At 34.1% G+C, this 22,519-nt stretch overlaps 2 long non-coding RNA genes across 2 annotated transcripts in view; one reads left to right on the top strand and one right to left on the bottom strand.

Annotated features, from left to right (window-relative positions):
* LOC144245196 (uncharacterized) overlaps positions 1 to 3,523 on the top strand; it is a 30,159-nt gene extending 26,636 nt beyond the window's left edge. Inside the window, exon 4 of the long non-coding RNA XR_013339195.1 lies at positions 3,398 to 3,523. This is a non-coding gene — a long non-coding RNA (uncharacterized LOC144245196). The remainder of the gene's footprint in view (positions 1 to 3,397) is intronic.
* Positions 1 to 22,519, bottom strand: part of LOC144245207 (uncharacterized) — a 331,942-nt gene that overhangs the window by 148,698 nt on the left and 160,725 nt on the right. The gene's annotated exons all lie outside the window — the stretch shown is intronic.

Raw genomic sequence — 22,519 nt, 5'->3', positions numbered from 1 at the left:
AAAAAAAAAAAAAAAAAAAAAAAAAAAAAGAGGCCTCTGAGAGCTTTTTCAACCCTTTTTGCCATGGAGTACATATGTAAGAAGAAAGTCCTCCATGAACCAGGAAGTGAATTCTCAGCTGACAACAATCTACCAGTGTCTTGATCTTGGACTTCCCAGCCTTCAGAACCATGAGAAATTAATATTGGTTGTTTATATGCCACACAGTCTATGGTATTGTGCTATAGCATGCTGAATTAGCTAGGTGAGGAATTTAAACCTATTTTTAAAGTGAATAATTTAGAACTTTTACTTGTCCACCCACTTCAGAATCTCTAAGAAACTCTGAAATCATAAACACTCATTATTATCAGATTATCACATTATATATAAATCCTGATTTTTTAAATTAAATCTATAGTCTTATTAATAGTAACTATCAAGGATTAACCCTATGTTTTGCTATAACTGACAATTCTATATACTGATTTGCTGTATTAAGATTGTGTATCTCTCAGCTAATTAGAAAAAAATTCAAACATTTTCAGTATTTTAATATTTTTAATTTATATAACATATATAAAATTCATATATAGATTATACTTAAGCCTTCTCATTGAAATTTTTTTTAATTCCCTAAAATTTTTCCTTATCTTACCTACTTCTGTTCTCATCTTTGACTATATTCTTCATAGGTATTATCTTTACATCTAGATCTATGCACTATGATTATATGACCTTTTTTCAGAGAAGTCATATTTCTTATATACTAATTAGGATGCTAAGTCATTATATAATATCTTTTAAAAAACATTTTTAGTATTTACTTATTTTTAAGAGAGAGCAAGAGAGGGAGGGAGAGAGAGAGCATGAGCAGGGGAGGGGTACAGAGAGAGGGAGACACAGAATCTGAAGCAGGCTCTAGGCACTGAGCTATACCACAGAACCCAGGGCTCAAATCCACAAAGTGTGAGATCATGACACGAGCTGAAGTCAGACACTTAACCAACTGAGCCACCCAGGCACCTCTATAACATCTTTTTAAATAGAGCTTTTGAACACTTAATGTGCCAGGACCCATATAAGGTGCTAATGATACAAGGGTGAACAAGATTTAAATCCTACTTTCAGGGAATAAGCAGCAAACAAAAGTAAGGCACTCGATCCGGTCGGGTTGATTGCCCTTCTTTTGTTGTTCGGTTTTACAGTATCTTTTCATAGGCACTGTGATGGTGAACTTTATGTGGCAATTTGACTTGGACCACTGGGTGCCCAGATATGTGGTCAAATATTCTATGATGACAACGAATATGTTTATGAGTGTGTTCTTGGATGAAATTAATATTTAAATTGGTAAACTGAGTAAAGCAGAATGCTTAGTGTCAGGCTGATGGCATGCAAGTGCACAGCTGGATTGGCCCCTTATCCACATGGCAGTGGGGGTCAGCGGTAGGGACAGAGGCTGTTATCTTGTAGCCATACAGCTGCAGAGGTCTGGGCACTTATGCGGGGGGGGGCGGGGGGAGGGGAAGGGAGAAGCAATAGGGAGGGATTCAGATGGCTGGTTTCAGGGATGTGAATGCTGTTGGCGCAAAAGTTGGTAAAATCTACAGGGGGTCCATGGTAGCTGTGCTGGCCACTGTAGTGGCAAAATCTGCCCAACTGGCTGCAGAGCAGGTCACTATGAAACCCCATAGCTCCCACTATATGGCCACTATTGGTAGCCCCTGCTTTTCTTCCTTGGGTCTAGCCATCTCTACCATGCTCAGCTTGGTCAAAACTAAACTGAAGAAATCTTCAGGTGGTGTCTTGAAAGCCTGGAAAGCTGGTCACTTATTTCAGTCTTCCTTTTCTAGTGAGGGGTTCTCTTTATAGCTATAAAGTTTCCTCTTAGCACTGTGCAGTGCCATCTTGGAGGATGGGATGACTGCAGGCCAATGAAACGGTCTTCCTTTTCTTCTTAGTAGGAGCATCTTCTTAACTGTTAGAATAACAGATTTATTGTTGTACTGTGTTGCCCAAGTTGATTAGATTTTCTTGTTGCACTGTGTTGCTCAAGTTTAAGAGGACTCTGGAGCTTTTCCATAGCTGGGTTTTGTCTTGTTTACTTTCTTGGATAGTTACCTATTAATCTTTGTGGAAAGATGGAGGCAGGGCCTCCTATGTTGCCATTTTGGTGACATGACTCCATAAANACTTGGTTCTGCAGTAATGAGGAACCCTAATATAGGTACAACGTTTTTGCTTTTTCTTTTATACATTAGATAAAGGAGAAATTCATTTATCTCTTGGTTTTTCATAGATTGATTGTGGCTTGTCATTGGCAGCACTCATTATCCACTTTGGTGTGTCAGATCAAATACAATTTCCGGTCATATAAACCTGATGTTTATATGGTATCTATGATAATTGTGTTTTATAGAAAGGTAAGTTGACATTCAGAATGTGACCTGGAAGCTTATATAAGTCTACCTAGAGTGGAAAAAAATGGGCTGATCATGAAGGGTGCAAATGTTGTTGTTCCTATGACAGCTCTTTCTCAGTGAATTAATCGTTCACCTTTCCCAATTTATAAGTGTCTTAAGAGGTTACTTAATGTGTTTCTACCTCCAAGATATGAATGTACTCTTGGTATGCTGATAAAATCAAAGTGCTGAGCCAGCAAAACAAAGGGCCATATCTGAAGCTTCATAAAATCATCAAGATAGTGGATTTAATCCCTGGAGGCTTCCTGGCAGTATTCTTGTGCACATTTACCAGCCAGAGATACAAAGGAATCAACATTTCTCTTTCTCTAAAAAAGAAATAGGCAACTGGGAAATAAGCATTTGTTTTAAAATTTCTACCAATGGATGTAGAATACAAAGGAAAAAAGAAATAAAACAGGTGTTTCAATAGTATGGATCATTTAATGTCTTATTTGTTTAGTTAAATAAAATTAAATGTAAAAATCCCTGAAGATGGATCTGTGTAATTGTACAGTGTATAATAGCAAAATTAGCATCAGAATATCAGATCCCCAATTCAATTTTCTATCCCCAGAGGCAAGCATAGTATCTGCCACATAGTAGATGCTTAATAAATATTGTTGAAAGGATAAATATTTTAATGATAGTCAATTATTAAAAGATGACTGATAAACACATTGCTTAACTGATTATTTTTATTTATTACCTGTCTTGGGCATTGTCCCTCATTATTCTTCCCTTTTCCTCTGGTAATAAAATGTCTAGATTTTAGCTGGGTCCATGGTCAGCAAAAATATAGATTCCATTTCATAGTTTCTCTTCTAAGCAGATGTCTCCAGCAACAAAGTGATAACCAATAGCTTAAGACAGAAGTGTCCCATAATAAATTCAAGAAATTACTTATCACACTATTTTTTTTTGGCCTTTCTGTGCTTATTTCCTTGAAATAGATACAAGATGAGAGGAACTGTAGCTCCCCTTTTGGCCTATATGGATGAGAGCTACATCTTGGGATTGCAGAGAAATGAGCTGCAAAGGAGATGGAGACTCTGCCCCTCCCCCACTCAAACTGTCTTTCTCTCTGTCTCAAAATAAATTTAAATTTATTACATAAATATAAATAAATAAATAAAGTAAAAGAGTTAACTGTGAATAGTCATTTTTATGAAATTCTTGATCTGGTTGAAGGGAGAGATGTATTTACAAGTAATTTAAAATTATATTACCCAAAATCTTAGTCATTAATTTTAATTGAAACATTATTTCGAACAAAATGTAGGAAATGGTAACCCTTGGTGAATGTACTGACCTTTTCAGTCATATATATTGTTTCCCTTTAACACCATATCTGGCATATAGCTGAGGCTCAGTAAATGTAAATGAATTACTGATGTTCCCAAAATCTCATGCATTTTCTATATACTATAGATTTTATAGAAACTTTGAATTTGTTTTAGAAGCATAGAACAATTAATATTTAAAAATATGTCAGTAGAAAAAAATGCTAAGAAAGCCAAAGAGAGATAAAATCTAGAGGTTTCTAGGAAGGATTCTTAAATGATGTCAAAAATAATTCTACAGAGAGAAGACAGAGTAGGGCATTCCATTCTGGGCACCAGAAGTGAGACAGAAGTGTGAGTTGTGAATAATACAGCTATTAAAAAGCTTATACGTATTTATTGGGATAGTGACAGGAGCAAAGTGTTTAAAATGACCTTTGATCAAGTTTTGTTTTATAATCCCACATACAAAAAATACTCTGACATGTAATTAAGGTGTTTGTTCCTTCCTAGTGATAAAAACAATGGACCTAATATCTGTCAAGTAAGATATTCTAGTATTCTAGGAAGCATCAAAATGTTCATATATATTGGGGGGCATCTGGGTGGGTCAGTCAGTTAAGCATCTGACTTTGGCTCAGGTCATGATCTCATGGTTCCTGGGTTGGAGACTCACGTCAGGCTCTGTGCTGACAGCTCAGAGTCTGGAGACTGCTTTGGATTCTGTATCTCTCTTGCTCTCTGCCCTTACCCTACTCGTGCTCTGTCTCTGTTTCTCAAAAATAAACAAACATTAAAAAAGTTTTTTTAAATGTTCATATATATTGCCACATACAGAGTATGTAAGACTTAAAAAGATGCTATAGAAAATCTGTTTATCCAACATTACACTTCCTTACTAAATAATGTTTCAACTAACAAAATGAAAGAGAATCTACCTGCAAGTGAGGTAATATATTTGTAACTAGAGATGCTCCTCAGAGAGGACCCCAACTCCTCGGAGCTTGGTGTCTGTCTACCTATTGCCTCCCCCCGCCCCCAGTCTGACTGTTGGAACTAGTTCATTCTCAGGGTTGACACATTTTCACCTCTCTTATGTTTTGTCTATCCTGGAATCTTTAAACAGGTTTGAGATGAATTTGTTCACTTCAATGAGAAATCTACAGAAGATCAACCCTGATATTAGGCCAAGCTGCCATCTTTAATTCAGCTTTACTAGTAATATTCTAATCTCTAACTCCCTGACTCAATTGGCTCAGAATTCAAACAAAGAAGAATGGTCAAATCTATTATCACTCAAAACATAACATGTCAGCTCATCATTTTCCCATAGGGGAAATAGTTTTTAAAATGCAAAGCACCCCTCTCCAACCCCTGCCCTTCAAACAGTTGCCTAGTCATAGCCTTCCCCACCCCCAGTCACTGACATTCACAAAGACCCTCCCTTGATGATGCTACTCACCCAACTTGAGGTGGTTCAGTACTACCAGTGCACTTAGGATTAAGAAAAATGCTCCTGACTCCTGGGTAACTCAATAGATTAAGTATCTGACTTAGGCTCAGGCCATGATCTCATGGTTGGTGAGTTCGAGCCCTGCAACAGGCTCTCTGCTATAGTGCAGAGCTTGCCTGTGATTCATTCTCTCTCTTTCTCTCTCTCTCCCCGCTTCTCTCCATTCCTCCCTTGTGCTTGTTCTCTCTTCTCTATCTCAAAAATAAACAAACCCTCACATAAGGCCTAAAACTCTTATGGATAATTCTGAATATTTCAAAATATTATTTTACATAAAGAAAAGTAAGCAGTAGTAAAACCCAGAGACTGCTGTTAATGGTCTCCTGAAACTTGCATCTCACTCTTTATTAAAGAAAATTTAAAAAATCTTAAACTAAAAATCACATTTAATTATGGTTGAAAACAATATGGTGATATTTTTTTAAACACCATTTTGATTTAAAGTATTACTTTAGCCCATTGGCTGAAATCCATGTTAAAAACTGCCTGCATAGGAAATAGTTTTATGTTTTTTTTTTCTGTTTCCTGGACAGTTTTTACTTCCATCTTCCAAAAAAAAGTGTCAAGATCATTTAAATCATTTTTTTTCAACCTGTTATAAAGAATGTTTTACGTTTTCATGTAGATATTTCTAATTGTTTGCTATTCAAGATAATAATTTCTGAGAATTTAAGACCAATGAATAATTTTTCAATTAAATGGATTCAGTTTGCACAAATCAGACTTCCAAGATTACTGGAATGATTTTAAAAATAACTATTAAGGGGCGCCTGGGTGGCTCAGTCATTTAGGTATCCTAATTTCTCTCAGGTCATGATCTCACAGTTTGTAATTTCAAGTCCTGCATCAGGCTCTGGGCTGACAGTTCAGAGTCTGGAGGTTGCTTCAGATTCTGTGTCTCCCTCTCTCTCTGTTCCTACCCTGTGCATTTGTTCTCTCTCTCTTTTCCTCTCTCTCTGTCTCTCTCAAAAGTAAAGATTTTTTAAAAATTAAAAAAATAAAACTATTAAAAATAAAAATAAAAACAGCAGTATTATACTTATGAGTTATTCACAGTTGACAGCCATTGCAAATCAAATTAAAATATCTTTGTGAGAATACGTTCTATACTATTTCACCACAAATTTTAAAAATTTATTATGATTTAAAAATTTGGAAATTCTTGAAAAAGCTATAATGCAACAGTTGATTTCCTATTAAAATGTAAGTTACCAAAACTCTTCCAAGAAGAGAAACTAGAATAAACCAATAACTTTAGAAGATATTTAAAAGGGAATTTGTTTTTTTGCTTTAAAAAAATTATTCTAAAAGAAGGCACCAGGACCAGATAGTTTCACAGAGCAGTATATCTAATGTTTAGAAAACATATTCTCTGTTAGATCTCTTGATTCTGACACCCAAATCTTTGTTTTTTATACATATTTTTATTACTCTATATATCTACTATCTTGTGTTTTGGGAGAATTCTTTCGCTCTATTTCTCCCCAACAACTATTTCAGAAATAGCCATTTACATTTTCTTATGTCTTAAAAAAAAATCTCAAAAGTACATACTTATTAGTTTTTATTCATGAGCTCACTCTTTAGTTGCAACATTATTTAAGCAGGAACCATCTGACATGGAAAGAGTAAGAGAAAGCTTAAAAGTTTGCAAATTTTAGGTCAAAAATGGATGCTCAGAATACATAACACTTTTCAAAATTATATAAGATAAATGAATATTTAAAATGTGAAATTTGAATTGATACCTCACCAAATATTATATATTATAGACAAATAAAACTATTATTACAACCACAGTGAGATGCCATCACTATATAGCTATGAGATTGGCTAAAATTAAAAGCACTGGTCATATCACTAATTTCTGACAATAATGTGGAGGAACTGCCCCTTTAAGAACATCTGGTAGAAATGTAAAATAGTACACCCACTTTGAAAAAAGTTAGCATATTAAAAGAAATTTAAACATAAACAGCATATGATAAGCCATCCTGTTTCTAGGTATCTAGCCAAGAGGAATAAAAACATTTATTCTTACAAAAACATACATTCATATTATAGCAGTTTTATTTTCAATAACCAAAAGATAGAAACAAACTAAATGTCCATCAACAGGTGAAAGGATAAACTGTGGTATATTCATATAATAGAATACCACTCAGCAATAAAACAAATGAAGTATTGATATATGGTTTTTAAAAACACTGACAAAATTAAAATAAATGTATTTAATATTTAATAAAATATTTAATACTTTAAAATATTTAATAAAATAAACATGAATCTTAAACTTATGAGTGTACGTAAAAGAAATTATAACAGTAGATTAGTCACTAAAGATGGAATGGAATTTAACAGACAAAAGTAGTAAAATCAACTAAATCTACAATAATTAGTTAAGTGAGTTAAGTGGTAACACTAAAAATATGTAACATATGATGTTAAAAACACAAAATACATGTGTATGGGTAAAAATGTAGCACTTTTAGAATCCTTTAAGACTTAAATGACCACCAATTTAAAATAGACTTTTATATACACAGTTTGCTATATATGAACCACACAGCAACCAAAAATCTAGAATAGATACACAAAAATATATAGAAAAAATAATTCTAACACTAAGATTATATCATAAAGCAAAAGAGCAAGGGGAAAATAAATATAACTGTAAAAACAACCAGAAAACAATTAACAAAACGGCAATAAATATATACCTATCAATAATTACTTTAAATGTAAATGGATTAAATGCTCTAATCAAAAAACACAGGGTAGTAGATTAAAAAAAAAAAGATTGATCTATATGCTGCCAAAGAAATTCACCTCATATCTAAAGACACATACACACTGGAAAGGAAAGAATGGAAAAAGAGGGTCGCCTGGGTGGCTTAGTCGGTTAAGCATCCGACTTTCGCTTAGGTCATGATCTCGCGGTTCGTGGGTTTGAGCCCCACCTCGGGCTCTGTGCTGACTGCCAGCTCAGAGCCTGGAGCCTGTTTCAGAGTCTGTATCTCCCTCTCTCTCTGACCCTCCCCTGCTCACGCTGTCTCTCTCTCTCCTAGAAATAAATAAAACATTAAAAAAAAAAGAAAGAATGGAAAAAGAGATTCCATGTAAATAGGAATGAAAATAAAGATGAAGTAGCAATATTTGTATCAGATACAACAGACTTTAAAAGGTAGTAACAAGAGACAAAGGAAGGGCATTATATAATAAGATAAATCCAAAAAGAAGATAAAACACTTGTATTTATTCACCAAACATAAAATACCTAAATACATAAGACAAATACTAACACATGCAAAGAGAGAAACTGACAGCAAAACAATAATGCTATGAGACTTTAACACCTCACATCAATGGATAGATCATCTAGACAGAAAATCAGTAAGTAAACAGTAGCTCTGAACAAGACTTTAGACTATATAGACTTAGTACGTATCTACAGAACATTCCATCCAAAACAGCAGATTAAACGTTATTCTCAAGTACACATGGAATATTTTCCGGAAGAGGTCACAAGTTAGGCCACAAAATAAGCCAAGGTAAATTTAAAAAGTTTGAAATCATACCAAGCATCTTTTCCAATCATTATGGTAAGAAACTAGAAAACTAGAAAAACTACTAACATGTGGAGACTAAACAATAACCAATGGATCAATGAAGGAATCAAAGAGGAAATAAAAATACCCTAAGACAAATGTACATGAAAATAGCTCCAAAATTAATGGGATACAGAAATAAACAGTAATAAAGTTTATAGTAATACAGGCCCACCTCAACAAACATGAAAAATCACAATCTAAACTTACACCTAAAGAAACTAGAAAAAGAACAAATCCCAATTAGAAGAAAATAATAAAATCAGAGTGAAAATAAGTGAAATATAAACCAAAAAAAAAAAGGAAAGATTAATGAACTATTTGCTGGCTCTTTGAAAGAATAATTGGAACTGATAAACTTTTACTAAGACTCATCAAGGAAAAGGCCAAAATAAATGAAATAAAACATGAAAAGAAACAGAAGTTGCAAATGATTATACAGATATATAAAAGATCATGAGATTACTAAGACACTTAGATGCCAAAAATATACAACCTAGAAGAAATGGATAAATACCTAGAAACATACGATCTTCTAATCTCAATCAGGAAGAAATAAAAAATATGATCAATTACTAGTAATAAAATTTAATCAGTAATAAAAAAAAATCCAGGACCAGACTTCACAGGTGAATTCTACCTAATACTTAAAGAAGAATAAATATCTATCCTTCTCAAACAATTTCAAAAAATTAAAGGTGAAAAAATGCTTCCAGGATCATTCTATAAGGCAAGCATTAGGTGGATACTNCCCAATATCCTTGATGAAATTAGATATAAAAATCCTCAAAAAATATTAGCAAACCAAATTCAAATTTACATTAAAAAGATTATACACCACATCAAGTGAGATTTATTCCAGAGATGCAGGGATGGTTCAATATTTGCAAACCAATCAACGCAATATAGCACATTAACAAAATGAAGGATGAAAATCATACAATCATCTCAATAGATGGAGAAAAAGCATTTGAAAATTTCAACATCCATTCATGACAACCCTCAACAAAGTGGATTTAGAGGGAACATACCTCAACACAATAAAGACTATATGTGACAAACCCAAAGAAATCTTCTTCTGTAAGATCAGAAACAAGACCTGGATACCCACTCTGTCCACTTTTATTCAACATACTATTCAAAGTCCAGCCACAGTAATTAGGTAAGGGGAAAAATAACTATCCCAATTGGAAAGCAAGACATAAAGCTATCACAATTTGCAGATGATACTCTATACAGATAACCTAAAGCCTCTACCGAACACTAATACAACTAATAAATGAATTCAGTAAAGTAGCAAGATAGAAAATTCAACCTATAGAAATCTGTTGTATTTCTATACACTAATAACAAATTATCAGATTTTTCTTTTTCTAAATTCAAGTATAATGAACATGGTGTTATATTAGTTTCAGGCATACAATATGATTTAACAATTCTATACATTCTCAGTGCTCATCAAAATAAGTGTACTCTTAATCCTCTATCTATCTCACTCATCCTCTTACCAGCTGACCCTCTGGCAACCACCTGTTTATTCTCTGTATTTAAGACTTTAGTTTTTCGTTTCCTAATATCCAAATGAATAAAATCATATAGTATTTATCTTTTCCGATAGATATCTCATTTAGCATTATACCCTCTAGGTCCATCCATGTAGTTGCAAATGGCAAGGTTTCATTCATTTTTATGCTCAAGTAATATTTCATTCTGCATATATGTTTACTACATCTTTTTTTATTGACTCATCTATGACAAAGGAGGCAAAAATATCCAATGGGGAAAGCCTGCAAGGTCTACCTTCTAACTATTTATTGAATCTGTTTTAGTTGTTTCCAATTTTGAGCTCCTATTAGAAAGACTGCAATTTTTAAAATTCCACTTAAAACTCCATCTAAAAGAATGAGATACCCAGGGATAAATTTAACCAAGGAAGTGAAAGACCTATACTTTGAAAACTGTAAACCATTGTTGAAAGAATTGAAGATGACACAAAGTAATGGCAAGATATACCATTCTCGTGGATTCGAAAAATGATATTGTTAAAATGTCCACACTACCCAATAAAATCTACAAGTTCAAAGCAATCGTTACCAAACTATCAATAGCATTTTTCATGGAACTACAAGTAATCCTAAAATTTGTATGGAACCACAAAAGACCCTAAATAGCCAAAGCAATCTTGAGAAATAAGAGCAAACAAGCTAGAGGTATCATGTTCCAGATTTCCAACTATGCTACAAAGTAATTAAAACAGAATAGAGAGCCCAGATATAAACCCATGTTTAGATGTGCATTTAATCTATGACAAAGGAAGAATAGAATATGCAGTGGGGAAAAGACAGTCTCTTCAATAAACGGTGATGAGAAAATCGGACAGGTACATGCAAAATATTGAAACTAGACCACTTTCTTATACTATATACCAAACAAACACAAAATGTATTAAAGTCTTAAATAGAAGACTTGAAACCATAAACTTCCTTGACAAAAACACAGGGAGTATACCCTTTGGCACTGGTTTTAGTAATACCTTTTTTTGGATTGGTCTCCACAGAGAAGGGCAATAAAAGTAAAATAAGACTACATTAAACTAAAAAGCTTTTGCACAGTGAAGGAAACCATCAAGGAAATGAAATGGCAACCTACTGAAAGGGAGAAGATATTCACAAATTATGTATCTGTTAAAACGTTAAAGTCTAAAATACATCAACTCCTACAACTCAGCATCAAAAAACAATATGATTAAAAACTAGGCAGAGCCCTGAACAGGCATTTTTCCAAAGAAGACATAAAGGTGGTAAATAGGTATGTGAAAAGATGCTCAACATCACTAATCATTAGATAAATGCAAATCAAAACCACAGTAAGAGATTACTTCAAACTGGTCAAAATGGCTATTTCAAAAAAAAAAAAAACCTCAAACAAAAAACAAAAAATAACATGTATTGGTGAGGATGAGGATGAAAATCAAGGAAACCCTTGTGCACTGTTGTTGGGATATGGGATATAAACTGGTGCAGTCACTATGGGACAACATTATGGAGGGTCCTCAAAAAATTAAATATGAAACTACTATATGATTCAGCAATTCCACCTATAGGTATTCATCCAAAGAAAACGAAAATACTAATTCAAAATAAATATAGGCACCGCTATGTTCGATGAAGCATTATTTAAAATAACCAAGATATAAAAGCACCTCAAATGTCTCGTAATGGATCAATAAATAAAATGATGTGGAAATACATACAAAACAGAGTATTAGACATGAAAAGAATGAAATCTTGCCATTTGTGGAAACATCAACAGAGCTACAGGGTGTTAAGCTAAGTGAAAAAAGTCAGAGAGAATAATAAAGATACTGTAGGACTTCACTTACATTAGCAAATCAAAAAATAGAAACAGGCTCACAAACAGAGAATAAATTGATGGTTGCAAGAGAGAAGGGGTGTGGGGGGATGGACAAAACTGGTGAAGAAAATTAAGAGGTATAATCTTCAGTTATAAAATAAGACATATGTATGTAATGTACAGCATAAAGAATATAGTCAATAATGTAACAACTTTGTGTGATGACAGGAGGAAACTAGACTTTGGTGATTTCATCACTTATATAAATATCAAATTACTCTATTATACATAGGAAACAAAAAAATTGGTAAAATATTTGCAACAAAATTTGTAGAAATCTTTCAGAACAGCAGAAGAATCTAAAATGGGGATAGGAAGTTGAGATGTAATTATGAAAATTGCTGATTAAAACAATATACTGTTAAAAATATGTAATATACACAAAAAGGTACATAAATTATTCCATTTACATAAAATTGTGAAAAATGCAAACTATTTACAGATTCAGAAAGCAGATAAGTGTTGTCATGATGAGGAGGAGACACAGGAGTAAAAGGGCTAGAAAGGGGCATGAAGAAATTAGTAAGTGATTGATATGTTCATTATCTACATTGTACTAATATTTTTATGGTGGAAACATATCAAAAACTATGGACATTTATTGTATGTTTTTTATTATCCTACAAGAAGACTCAAAGATACCCTCTTATATTTTCTTTAAAAAATTTTTTAATGTTTATTTGTTATTGACAGAGACAGAGTATAAGTGAGGGAGGGGCAGAGAGACAGAGAGAAACAATTCTAAGCAGGCTCCAGAACTGCCAGCAGAGAGCCCAATGTGGGGCTTGAACCCATAAACTGTGAGATCATGACCTGAATGGAAGTTCGACACTTAACCAACTGAGCCACCCAGGCGCCCTTCCTTTTTATTTTCTTATAAAAGTTATACGATATTACCTTTTAACACTTAAGTCTATGATCCATTTTGAATTAATTTTCATGTATGGTACAAGAATCAAGGTTAATTTTTTTGCATAATGATATACAATTTTTTCAGACACTATTTGTTGGAAATATTTCTCCATTGAAATATCTTGACTTTTTAAAAATAATTGGACATAGGGTATTGATATATTCTGTGATGCTCTATTCTGATCCACTGGTCTATCAATTCTTCCACTAGTAGCAAACTGTCTTAATTGTTCTTTCATTATAGTAAGCTTTGAAATCAGTGTCTATTTCATTTTTAGCTCCATTTTCACAATTCTTAATTTTTTAAAAATGTTTACTTATATTTGAAAGAGAGAGAGAGACAGACAGAGAGACAGAACATGAGTGGGAGACGGACAGAAAAAGAGGGGCACACAGAGAATCTGAAGCAGGCTCCAGGCTCTGAGCTGTCAGCACAGGCCTCCAATCCCCGAACTGTGAGATCATGACCTGAGCCAAAGTCGGATGCTAAACCGACTGAACCACCCAAGGTGCCCTCCATTTTCATAATTCTTTTGCCTCTTCTATATCTTTTACATTTTTTTCCCTAAATTTTAGTATCAGCTTGTCAATTTTTAGCCAGCTAAGATCTGAGTGGGAATTGAGATCAATCTACATACTAACTTGGAATAATTGTCATCTTAATTTTGAAGGCTTGTCCCATGAACAGCACACATATCTAAGTTCATTTATTTTCTCTTAACATTTTATTATTTTCAGGATGCACATCTAGTTTCTTAGATTTATCAAGAATTTATCAAATCAATTTAGTGTTCACTGTAAGCACAAAGAAACACAATTGATTTTTATATATTCATCTTGAATCCTGTAACCTCATTAAATGCTCTTAGCACTACCACTTACAGTAGCTTTTGTGTAAATTCTTTGGTATTTATATAATCACGTTTCCTGGAAATAAGGCAAAATCTATTTCTTCCTTTCCTATCAGCCTTCTTTCTCATTCTCATTGTACTGGTTCAGATCCCAAATACACTGCTGAACAGAGGTGGGCAGAGTGGGCATCCTTAACTTGTTTCTGATCTGAGGAGGAAAGCATGCAGTGTTTTCTTCCATTAAATATGGTAGAAGATATAGGCTTTTCATAGATGCTTCTAACTATGTTGAGGGACTTTCCTTCTATTCCTAGTTTTCTGAGTGTCTTTACTATAGATAGGTTTTTTTTTCTAGCTTACCAATAATTACAGGAAGTTCAGAAAAACACATGTGCTTGTATATAACATATGCTTATCACTTATATGTGCATATTATATATATGCAGATAAACATATGCATACACAGATATTTAAATTGCTGCACTGCTATGGAAATCCATCAATCAGGCAGCTAGAACAAGCTGACTGTAGCAACAGTGAACCAGTTGAGTTCATCTGAGGTAAAGCCTTTGTAGTCTCCAAGCAGGAACCAGAATCTGAAAGTCAATACTGGTTTTCAATGTGAACATCAAAGCAAAATTTTCTGGTCACAAAGGCTCCTCCTCTCCTAGCCACACTCACAACTCTGCAAAGGTGATCTTCTAACATTAAAGAGAAAGTGAAAAATAGTTTAGCTCCCCATTCCAAATTTTAAAAGGCACACACTGAAATTAAACAGCATAATCACAAATTTATATCAGTCAGTAATGTGAGTAAAACCCATTTTGTAAGCATTGATAAAAATAGGACACTGAAGAAATACATGTCTCTTATTACTTATGTGGTATATTTTAATCCAAGGTCAGAACTCTTGAGAGCCGCAAACTGAAGCAGACAGCAAAGGATGAACTGGTTGCTGGAACAGAGCTCCAATTAGATCTCTGGGTAACACTCACTACATTTTCTAAAATGACTTGCAGAATACATCATTAAACACAATGCTGGGCCAAATTTCCTTTTCAAGTAGAAAAAGGTTTTGTTTTTCAGTTTATTTCAAAGACAGTTCATTTTATCAAATTCAGTTTCTTATTTACAAAACTAATTTTGAAGAGTTAATGTTCATTGGTGGGGGGAACGTATAAAGACCTCCTTGGAAAAGTTATTCTAACATTTCTTTTGATAAACCATCATAGTTTTAAATAATCTTCATGTCTAGGAAATCTACATTGGTCTTTTACATAAACCTGAGATCCCAAAGTTTTCGCCTGTATCTTTCTCTTCTATCCGTTCAGATAAGAAAATGTTTTAGTAGGTTCTACCTAAAGACTCAATGTCCCCAAAACAAACGAAAACAGTTTCTTATCATTGGCCAATAGATCCTTCTTGCACTTTGTTCTTTGGACCATGGGAGATAAAAAGCAGAAGACTCACCGGGTGATCTCAACAACAATTTTAGCTTTGTCCTTCAGTATCTTTATAATTCTCATTATTGTGGCTGGATCTCACTCTCAGGCCAGTCCCCCTTCATTTATTTGAGAATAACTGCTAACCTTTGAAGGCATTCCAGGGCCCCTGCTACTGCCAGTTCCCTTCTACCTGCCCATTAAAGTGTAAGGCTCTTGGTGCAATGCAGTATGTAAAGAGAAATAGCATGTGTCATCAGACATGACACTAATCTAGGGAAAAACCTTAATGAAACACATTTCCCTGCTACAACGTGTGTGTGTGTGTGTGTGTGTGTGTGTGATATGAACACCCTCTTTTATTGCTTTGCTTTTGGGGATATTCTTTTATGCACATGGATCTTCCATTCTCATGCTTAAAATGTTTTCAATCCACTCAAACATTTCAAAACTGACTTTTTAAACCTTTGCTTTTGGGTAGTTTGCCCCTAGCACTTTAATCCTATTTGAACCTTTCACAAATCAGGAAGTTCTCAGCATACAAAGAAGAGCTACAAACCTGCACAGCTCATTTTCATTTAGCAAATCATTAGTAAGTTGCTAACTTCTGGGGAAACACTGATGACAAAACATGTACAGTCCCCCCCCCCCATATACTTCATTTTATTCTTGTCTGGCTCTATGATACCAAATACAGTTCCATCATGTAATCATTGGACCTGCATTTGGACTTGCCTTCTCCAGAGTTTGAATACCAGATTTTCAAATACAAATTGACCTCAGTTGTCCCCAAGGTATGTGATACTCTGGTAGTCTCCGGGAATAAGTCCACATTCTAGTTCTCTGCTTGCCACCCCCCTCCACCATGGCCAACATTTCACCTTAATCAGATTTGATTCCTCCCAACATATATCCAATAGTCCTTTTAAAAGAGTCTCCTCTTTACATACATACACACTTATGCACACAAAGGGCTGATTTGAAGAGCCTGGATAATTTTCAAGTCGACTATTTTAAGATGTGCTTTGTTCTCTTTATCCTACTAATCACCTTTTTTACTTCCCTTCTTTGCTTTAATCCTAGACCCTAATAATTAATGCTTTTATATTATTAATCTGAAAATATCTTGGTTCCTTGACCCTGAGGACTTCAAACCTATATATTTCTGTAATTTTTCTTCTATTGTTTGACTTTGTCTTTGTTATTGCATGTTTAATGTTTTATAGTCACTTAGAGACCAAGGCAATGGGTGCATTTTTATAAAACTAAAAATTAAATGAATAAATTATAAACAGATGTGTCATTTCCTGCATATCTGCCCAGAGACTAAGTAAATGACTATATTTTCAAAGCCAGAATATAAATAAACAAGCATTTCAAAATCTGGGTAAATAATGCTATTATGTGAGCTAAATTCTTTATTTCATTTCACATTTTAAAAATGTCACTTTCCACATTCAACAGACAACAGGAGTGTTTACATAAAAAAAAAACCAGATATAAAAATGGTTAGTGTCCTTTCATTACTCACACTTATTATAATCACTTCTGGGATGCAGGTCTTTGGTGCCATTTTCTCTGTGAAGGAGGCACTGGAATTTTAATGTCTGGTACCCAACATGGAGAATGGTGTGAAAGCTTCCTAAAAGGACTAGGACCTTATTATGCAAGCTCTCACTCACATGGTTGTAGCAGATGCTACTATATGGGATTTGGTAAAAAAAAACAAAAACAAAAACAAACCAAAACCAACTTCTCCTAAAGGACAAAGCATAGTGGCCTCCTTTCACCTAAACATTAACAACTACATGTTTTACTGTATGGGCAAAGATTCTAATGAGATATGGCACAACTTAAATACATCCTTATAAGAATGACAGCAAGGAGAATTGAAAACCTCGTTATCGCTTGATGATAGCAACCCTGTGGGTCTTCCCCAGAGCTCTTCCTGCCCCTACATAATAGTTACAGCTTTCTTATCATTTTCCATTCATTGTTGCTCACCAAAGTGTGCAATGTAATTCTTACATTCCTCACCCTTCTCATTTTTACTTGAGTTCTGTGTTCATAGGTGACATCTTTCTGAGGTGGTGCTGAATAACAAGGCAAACAAAAATAATGATGAACATTAGGTACAGTATAAACCTTAATCATGCAGTTAAGACAAAAAATGTTTAAAAACAGGTTTCTTTGTGTTATTTCACAAAATCCTGATGCTTGGGGGAGGAAAAAAAAAACACTCCCTGAGGTTTTTTTTGCTGCATCTATCTTATAAATGATTCTCTTTGATGAAAATCTAGTGCAAGCTCTTTTTTTAGAGTCATAGAGGCAATGATTTCATATTACAGTATTTCAACTCTTGACAGCTCAGTGGGAGTGAGGAAAAGGAGGAGGGGAGTTATCTAAAGGAGAAGAAGAGATAGAGAGAGAAATTCAAAGTCAGACCAAAGATGACAGGCAAAGCATGGGAGCAGCTGTACAAACTGTTACTTGATCTCTTCCAGAGATTGGTGCACTGGGGTGAATGACAACTTCTAATTAAAATGGTAGCTGATTATTATGTAAGAAGTGACACAATTTGTCTAAGACCTGGAGTAGAAGATGAATCACTTTTATTTGTAGAAAATTCTAATTTAAAGATATGCATTTTTAGATGAACATCTGTGGTGTGTTTTTGATGGGAGACATGTGGTAATTAAATCCTTTTTATTTTCTGGCTGAAATGTTCATATTGTATTTTTGTCATGTATCAATTTTTATATTTCCATAAACAAGAATAAAGCAAGTCCTCAGTGCTCAACATGCAAAATTTAAAAAGTTTAGATAATGTAGAGTTTTTAAGTGCTGAAATTAGATCCCCAGACCATGATTGCAACTTTGTATCTCCCTATGAAATCTACTGGAATATTTTCAAAGCTAAATGACGTCTTTATTGGACTTCTATCTATTAAAGCTGATTCACAGGTTTCCTTCAGGGAATATGGACAAGACTATCCATGGAATACTTCTTGCCAGTTCTTAACTTTTTGGAGCTTCAAAAATACATACCCTTAGCTTTGTTCTCTTCAGTGAATACCTTTCACAGTTAAGAGAAATATTTTCCAATCATACGTATACAGAAACTGATTTTACTCTTTCTTAGGAAAAACACATCTCTCTCAGTCCAAATAATTGTCTATGGTTTGCCAAAAATTGTCTGATTAAGATTGCCATATGTGTGGGGGCCTAACTGGCTCAGTCAGTTAAGTGTCTGACTCCTGGTTTCAGCTCAGGTCATGATCTCAGTTTTTGTGAGTTTAACCCCCCACATCGGGCTCTGTGCTGACAGTGAGGAGCCTGCTTGGGATTCTCTCTCCCTCTTTCTCTGCTCCTCCCCTACTTGCTCTGTCTCTTTGTCTCTTTCTCTCTCTCACTCTCTCAAGAATAAACAAACAAAAACATTTAAAAAAAAAAAGAATGCCATATGTGGATGGGCAAATATCTCAAGATGATAAATAATGCTAAATAAGTAGACATGAACATATATGTAAAATATAGCCTATAAAATATGGAATATAGTAATAGATATGTATAATATATTTGTATGTACACACATATGTATAATATACAAATATATATTATAGATACACTTACATGATTACATATGCACATATTATACACATAGATTATATCACATGTTAGTGCATATGTGTATATTATACATGTATCAGATGCACAGGTTTATCACATATATTAGTATATATGTACATATTATATATATAGATATATCCTGTATCTCTGATGTGTATATATATCCACATACACAGTGTATATAGGATATATATGTATATATGAATATATGTGAAGTATGTACACACACACACCATTTGTCATAATGTGTGTGTGTGTGTGTGTATGTACACAGAGAAACTGAACTATGGCTTTAGGAACCAAGTAATTGTTCCATTTGCTTTTCTCATTGGCTTCCTCTAAACATGGTTTTTGCATATTGGCTGCTTTTGCTAGTTTAAGTATATATAGCAATATCAGGCATGACCAAAATTCAGTTGGACTCATTCAATATAAGTAATGAATGCTCACAGATGAGGAATAGAAACCACATGTACTTACATGAACAGTCCACTGAGAGCCAAGGGAACTGTGCATTTTGTTTTCATGAGATTTGGTTTCTCTATTGCACTGTATTTTATGGGGCCTGTATGCACAGGGAAGAAAGGAAGAATACTTACTATATTTGTATCATTCTAGAGTTCTATGTTAATGATCACTGGTAATCCATGGAATTATCCTTTGGAGGAAGTACTGGTACACCCATTTCAGGGTGAGGGAGTAAAGGCAAAAACAGGTTACACATGTTGCAAAACTGGTCAGACATGCAACCTGAACTCAAACTCTGTTGCTCTGGCTCCAAAGGGTTCTTTATATTTTACCAGGCTCATTTTCTCAGTTTCAGATTCAAGGCTTGTGGAACTATTCATCTGTCACTGCTCTTGCAGGGTTCAGAGGAAGACCGGTTGACAATGACTTTTGAGCTCAAGTCTCTTTTGATGCTCCCTTTGCATTTGTTTAAAATACAAGTTAGTTTAGTACTACAAAGAAAACGGATTTATTGGGTGCAGCAGTTAAAAAAGGATCATGATGGTAGATGTATGTTTTTTGATCTCTACTTCCCCCAGTAATGAGTGATTTCATATCATGTAAATAAAGCAAACAAGCTTCCATTTAATCTACAGGAAGATACCAAGTAGCATATGTGTTGAGAGAGGTAATTTCTCAACAAACATGCTAATTGTCAATGGTTATAAAGATGGCTTTGACAAATGAACTTTATATGGGGTTCCAAAGAGACTTAAGTTAATTTGAAGCCACATCTACAGTGAAGAAGTTCTATCTCCTACTCCCAGTGTGTATCAATCACATAGTCTCAGTCACAGACCCAACTGCCCATATTGACTCAAAGCAAAGAATGGCAGGGACAGTATAAAACCATTCTGGTTCTGGTAAGCTGATGTGTAAAAGCAAAGCTGACTATGAGACCTAAAAGTCAGTGATCCTACACACTTTCTTAATATCACAGTAGCCTCTGAGAGTTAAAAATAAAGATAAAAAATTAGTAAGTTGCAGCTCTCCGCTCTATCTCCCTTAGAGACCCCTATCTCTTTCCAAACAGGTTTATAAACCATGAAGTATTCCACTTTCTCTAAGTTCTTGCAGCTAGGGAGCTTTTGATCTAACGTGCATCTCCTATCACATTGCCATTGTCTTTACATGGTGTTGGGTTAACCTAAATAAGAAACCTAATCTCTTTTTAAATGATTTCTCTAGCAGTGTGACTATAGGAGTATGTCTGAATGTGTGTCGGGTGATGGCGGGTGGAGGTGATAAAGACAGAAAGACTTTTTAAAAGTTGTTTGGTTGATGTAGTAACAAGAAAACACTAGATATTTCACACTGACCACTTTCCATTATAGATTTCAGCTCCCTGGCCAGTAACAAACTATGTGAATGACTGATGTGTGCTTGTTTATAACTGAATTACTCAATGGTTACCTTTAAAGTCCCAGATCATTAAGGAATTTATGTTGAGAAAAGTGGCTTAAGGAAAACTGTCAATCCAAGTTTCTTAAAACCTTAAGAGACAATTGAGATATAATGATGAGTTGGAAAATGCCACTTCCAGTTATCTACCACTTAGATTGCAAAATCTCACTGAATAGCTGCCAAATCCAGGAGCGTAAGGTCATGTCAGCAGTACTATGTATGACTGTGCCTAACAGAGTCCGGAACAGACTCACATATATTTATTGAATGAAAAATTGTTTTTACTTTAGCACTTTGTTTTATATTATCTTTCTGTTTTTGTTTTTCTGCATCTAGTCTAATGTTGGTATTTTTACTTCCCAAGAAGTCTGTATGTGTCTTTCTGTTAATTGTATGTATAGTTTAGCTTTACTATTCAATGATGAATACATTAAATGTGTCAAGACTGTGTGGAGTAAGTCATTAAAGTGCACCCATGCAGAGAGGATGCTGGAGCAACAAATCAAATACAAATTTAAGGGAAGTGATTTGGCACCCCTCCCCGCCAAAAAGGGGTGGGGTGGGTGGCTAGAACATGAAAACTAAACATGTTTACATTTTCTTATAGGAATTTGACAGAAATTATCTCATTTAATTTTCAATACAGTTGTTTGACATATTCATTATAATTTCTATTTTTTAGAGAAAACTAAATTGAAAGAAATTATCCAATTTTTACAATGTCACAAAAAGTACATAGGGAAAATCTAATTCAAACTCAGATCAGTTAGTTTTCAAATACTGTATTCATTTCCATAACGCACTGACTTCTATGTAAAATTATAAAAGGTTTTGACATATTTAAAACCTTTTCAACGTTTATGCTTGCTCTAATAGTAGAAATGTGCCGTGACTTGTTGGATTGGCAATGGTAAAGGGTATAATAAGGTACACTTTTTAGAATATATATTAAATAACCAAGAGTTGGACCTCTAACTCCCATCATATACAATAATTAACTCAGAATGAATTAAAAATTTAAATGTAGGGGTTCAAGCTATGAAACTCTAAGAAAATATAGAAATAATTCTTCATGATGATGCATTTGACAATGGTTTCTGAGATACAGCACCAGAGTTACACATAATAAAGATAAAAATACCTAAATTGGACTTTAATTAAAAAAAAAAACTTTTGTATTTTAAAGGACCCTATAAAAATATGAAAAGAAAGCCCGCAGAATAAAATATTTGCAAATCATATATTCAAAAAGGACCTGAAGAGCAAATATATAAAGAATTCTTACAACTCAATGTGAGACAAGATTTCAAGACAAAATTTTAAACACAGTGAACCGAATTCATATATAAAGTGGGATTTGGGGGAAATGACAAGGAAACTTGTGAGAAAAAAAAATTCCAATAGAAAGCCCAATAGTGAAAACAAAGCGAAATAAGGCCAAAGTACACATCAGGTCATAAGGGGCCCTGAAATAGACTCTTTAGAACACAAAGTAAGACTTTATCCTATTT

This window comes from Crocuta crocuta, unplaced genomic scaffold (genome assembly GCF_008692635.1).
Source record: "Crocuta crocuta isolate KB4526 unplaced genomic scaffold, BGI_CrCroc_1.0 scaffold78, whole genome shotgun sequence".
Taxonomy (NCBI): domain Eukaryota; kingdom Metazoa; phylum Chordata; class Mammalia; order Carnivora; family Hyaenidae; genus Crocuta; species Crocuta crocuta.
Note: the sequence above shows the minus strand (reverse complement) of the source record. Positions and strands in the feature narration are given on the sequence as shown.